Here is a 5,147-nt window from a genome sequence, read left to right as displayed (position 1 = left end):
AATGTTAGATGCACATGTATATTTAGGATAGTTATGTCTTCTTATTGAATTGTATCCTTTATCACTTTGCAATGTCCTTCTTTGTCTTTTTTGATCATTGTCTGTTTTGTCTGATATAAGAATAGCAACCTCTGCTTTTTTTTTATTTCCTGTTTGCCTATAGATCTTTCTCCATCCATTTACTTTGATCTTGTGTGTGTCACTGCATGTGAGGTAGATCTCTTGAAGACAGCAGACAGTTCGGTCTTGCTTCTTTATCCAACTTGCCACTGGTAGCAGGTATTGATCTTTTGTTTCCATGTTCAGCACTCACTTAAAGACATTCTGTAAGGCAGGACTAACGGTAACTAACTCATTTAGCATTGTCTTCTCTGAAAATAATTTTATTTATCCTTCTCTTATGAAGCTTAATTTGGTAGGATATGAAATTCTTGGTTGGAATTTCTTTTCTTTAAGGATGCTGAAAATAGGCCTTCAATCTGCTCTGGCTTGTAAGGTTTCTGTCAAAGGGTCCACTATTCACCTGACAGGCTTCCCTTTGTAAAAATAAGGAATGCTTGATGAATTTCTGTGTTATCCTTGTGCAGGAGCCATGCTATCTTCTTTGTATCATTCCAATTTTAGCATGCGTGCTGCAAAGCAGGCACATGAATAAGATTTAAATTCTGAGTATACTAGGATGAATGAATTAACAGAATAACTTAAATGATGTGAGATTCAATAAGGATAAGGACTATTTGGGTATTCATTCTCTTCTTGTACGTTTTTATGCTTCTGGAGAGTTCTTGTAAAAGAGTAAATTGATATTAATAATACAGCAGCCGTTGGTAAACAATAACTAAAGCATCAGATCTAGGGAAGTATGGTGTTAGGGTAAAATCACTGATTCAAGAGACGTGGGGATTTAACCCTAATAAATCCCATAATCTTACTAGGTTACAGTTTTTCCAACTGTTAAATGAAAGTGGTAAATCAAATTATTTCTGAAGACGTTTTGAATTATAAATATCTTTGTCTTTATACCTAAGTTTCATACTTTAGTGAGAGTGCCAGAAAAGCAACAACAATAAATAGTATGTCCTCTTAATACCCAGATATTTTTATGGTACTAATTCTTTGTGGCTGCTAGGCAAAACTGTAAAGTTCAGGATTTAAAAAACAAAGTTGTTAAACAAAGGTTTAAGCATTTTTTTAGCTCTCAGTTTTATATAAATGTTCTCACCTGATTATTTTCTCAATATAAGTAATCACATTTTTCTGCTTGAAAAAACTACCCAACTGAGCCAGAAGGCTTAGACAATAGAATTAGATATTTGATGTGTGACTTAAGAAAGCAAAAGCCTCAGGCAAGGTGTCCCCTTGAATGCAGGTGGTCTTTTATAGTCACCATTGTAATATTAGATGCTTGGCAATGTGCTAACATGGTTACACCTTATCTTATCTGTTTATCTCCACAATCCTTAAGAATAGAATTTTTTGTTCTCATTTAAAACATTTAAAGACAGAAATTTAAAGAGCTTCAGTAACTTGATCACGGTTACACAGGTAATAAATGGTAGAATTGGGCTTTGAACCCAGGTCCAAATGGCTTTTCAATCTGTGCTCCGTGCTGCCTCCATGTTCTCTCACATGCTTCAGCTTACTAAGAGCAAAGAGCCAAAAACAAAAAATGGGATCCAAATTGTTACAGAAAGTCCTTGAATCACTGATGGATATTGCTACCAATAGCTCTAAGTAATATATGTGTGGGTGGTAGACATCAAAGCTCACAAAGCAATCCTGGTCAATTGTCCCTTCAGAAGAATGCCCATAACCACTGCTGGAAAATTACCAAGTTGCCACAGCAAAGGAAAATAGGGCTCTAATAAATGTTCTCTCTTTTATGGAAGTGGCACATAGACTTTCACTCACAACTCATTGGTCAGAACTGGTAACATGACCCCTAATGACCAAGGGCCAAGAAGTCAATCCTATCAAGAATAAGGGAAACCAGAACTATTTTGGAAATAACACAAATGGCTACCACAATAACTATAGCACCAAGTGATGTGAGCTATATGTGTGTAGGAAGTATTAAAGAAGGATATTGGAGGAGCAGAGAAGGTTCCATAAAGAAGTAACATTTACATTGTCCTTTAAAATATGCTGTAAATATTCACTTTGTAAAGAAAAGTAAGGGCCAGGCACAGTGGCTCATGCCTGTAATTCCAGCACTTTGGGAGGCTGAGGCAGGTGGATCACCTGAGGTCAGGAGTTCGAGACCAGTTTGGCCAACCATGGCCAACATGGGGAAACCCCGTGTCTACTAAAAATACAAAAATTACAGGTGGTGGGCACCTGTAATCCCAGCTACTCAGGAGGCTGAGGCAGGAGAATCACTTGAACCTGGGAGGTGGAGGTTGCAGTGAGCCGAGATTGCACCAGTGCACTCCAGCCTGGGCAACACAGCAAGACTCTGTCAAAAAAGAAAGAAAAAAGAAAGAAAGGGAAAGAAAGGAAAGGAAAGGAAAGACAGGAAAGGAAAGGGAAGGAAGGAAAGACAGGAAAGGAAAGGAGAGGAGAGGAGAGAGGAGAGGATGAGAGAAAAAGAAGGGAAGGGGAGGGGAAGGGAGGGGAGGGGAGGGGAGGGGAGGGGAGGGCAGGGGAGGGCAGGGGAGGGCACGGGAGGGGAGGGGAGGGGAGGGGAGGGGAGGGAAGGGGTATTCCAGGAGAGGAAAAAGAACTACCAAACAAAGGCTTCTATGTGACGGTAATTGCATATTCAGGAAAACAATGAAATAGCTGGTGAAGATATGGCAGAAATGCTTAAATTTTATTAGGCTTAGCTTAAGAATTATCTGAGGAGATCCAGATCTCACCTGCCCCCATAGATATTCTGATGGTGCAGATTTGGGGTGGGTGGTAGGTATATCCATCTCCACCCTCCCACTCATGCTGTGGTTCCAATGCAGAAGTCCATGGACTACACTGTAAGATATACTAAAATAGGAAATATGATGAGAAGTGGCCTATGAAGGTCTAGAAAGGAAGAATGGATCCAGAACCTGAAAGTGTTAGTTTTTCTAGCTAGACAATTGTCCTTAATCTTTAGGGAAGGCAAATAGTGGGTACCTTTAATCTGAGGAGGTGGTTGGTGGCAGTACGAAGGATAGATTGGAATAAAAAGAGACTACAATGAGAACAAGTGGCCTAGGAAGCTACTGCTACATTGACGTAAGGTATAGCTGGTGAAAACCTGAACTACAAGTGTTACTTTGAGGCTTGCATGTGTATTATCAAAAAATAAATAATGGCAACAATTGTTTTGAATTTAGACTAATGAAAATTTTTTGAGAGAAGTGATTTTCTCACTGACATTGCTTAGAATTGCTAATACATGGGGATAATAAAAATCAGATTGACTTTTAGTCAGTTTCATTATTATTTTAAAATCTCTGCAGACACTGCATGCCCCTTCTCTGTGTAGCTTGGAGTGCCCTGCTCCCACCACCCTACCTTTGCTGTGCCTCTGGTGGGGAACCAGTTTGCAGTTCAAGGAGTTTTGACAAATGCATACATCTATGAAACCACCATTACAATCAATATATGAAAATTTCTATCATTTCCAATGGTGCTCAGTAACCCTTCCCAGCCAGTTCCCAACCTCCACCCTTCGTCTTAGTAACCAGTGATCTACTTTCTATCACTATAAATTTGATTTGTCTTGTCTAGCGTTTTATATAAATTGAATCATTCAATATGTATTTTTCATGTCTGGCTTCTTTTTCTTGGAAGACTGTTCTTGAGATTCATCCAGGTTGCTGCATAAATCAACAGTTCATCTGTTTTATTGCTGAGTAATATTCCATTGTTTAGACATACTAGAATTATTTATCTGTTAACCTGTTAACAAACACTTGAGCTGTTTTCCATTTGGGGCTATTTTGAACAAAGGTAATTCAAACAAATCTTTGTGCAGACATTTTTTTTACTTTTTCTGGGCAAATACTTAGGGCTGCTAAAATTTCTATGTCATATGGCAAGTGTGTGCTAAATTTTATAAAAAACTTTCAAACTGTTTCCAAAGTGATATCATCCTATATTCCCACCAGCACTGTATGAGAAAGTTCCAGTCACTTCAGACCTGGTGTTATTACACTTTTTAACTGTAGCCATTCCAGTGGATGTAATGATATATCATTACTGACCCTTCCCTTTGGCTGTAAATTTTTTGTAATATTAGTGATTTGTACTAGATAGTCCCAATTATTAACACTCTCAGGCCTCCAAAGGTAGCTAAAGGAAGAATTCAAGCCATGATTATTTATAAGGATAAATATAAGGATTATATTATATTATAAGGATTACTCTTCAGTAATAGTAGGTAGACTCAGAGTTTGAATGATGATGGAAAAACAAAGTTCTATACATCACTTTTTGGTGAGTTCTACATTTTACCTAGTACTCATTCAAAGAAAAATGGCTATTCCTGAAGTCCTGCAATACTTCCTTTTCCTACCTCATATAGAAATACACATACAAAGCACTGGCTTTTCTTTATAAGGCTTGTTTTGTTTCCATATATTCCAGGTTAAGTATTATTTTTTTCTTTTGAACTAAGATTACATAACAAACAAAAGACACTGCAGAGAAAAATCAAGTGACACATCACATAATTTTTTTAGGTTAGGAAGAGGTTTCCTATGGAAGATCAGGACCAAACTGCTCCAGGGTGAGAAAGAAAACAGAGCTACAGTTATACAGCTGCAAATCAGCTAAGGACATTTACTTTTTCTTGTAACTAACTTAACACTTCTGAATGGTCATGATTGTTCATGTAACGAAGCTATTTTTTTTGAAGGATCACTTCCTCAGCTGAAGATGATTTTGCTCCGAAGGGAAAATGCACATGTACACACAAACACATGCTCCAATACACACTCAGCTACTGTCGCTAAGGTTTAAGTATGAATTCACACAATCCTGTATTTAAACAGCTGGTTGGGGGGTAAAAAGTTATTGATCATAAGTATAAGCTAACTGTGATATTATTTAATAGTAAGTAGTATCCATAAGCAATAAAACTATTCATTTTATTTTACAGCAGAAATTCTGGTAATTCTTATAATTCTAGTGATTCTATCTGAATATACACCCTTTGTCCTACC

General features: G+C 37.5%; 1 non-coding gene across 1 annotated transcript; it reads right to left on the bottom strand.

Annotated features, from left to right (window-relative positions):
- Window positions 1–542: 542 nt before the first annotated feature.
- On the bottom strand, window positions 543–647 carry LOC129487025 (U6 spliceosomal RNA). Its single transcript, XR_008659165.1, has one exon. It is a non-coding gene; the product is annotated as a U6 spliceosomal RNA (small nuclear RNA).
- Between the last annotated feature and the right edge of the window lie 4,500 nt (window positions 648–5,147).

This window comes from Symphalangus syndactylus, chromosome 7 (assembly GCF_028878055.3).
Source record: "Symphalangus syndactylus isolate Jambi chromosome 7, NHGRI_mSymSyn1-v2.1_pri, whole genome shotgun sequence".
Taxonomy (NCBI): Eukaryota; Metazoa; Chordata; class Mammalia; order Primates; family Hylobatidae; genus Symphalangus; species Symphalangus syndactylus.
The sequence above is the reverse complement of the archived record's forward strand: the minus strand, read 5'-3'. Positions and strand labels throughout refer to the sequence as shown.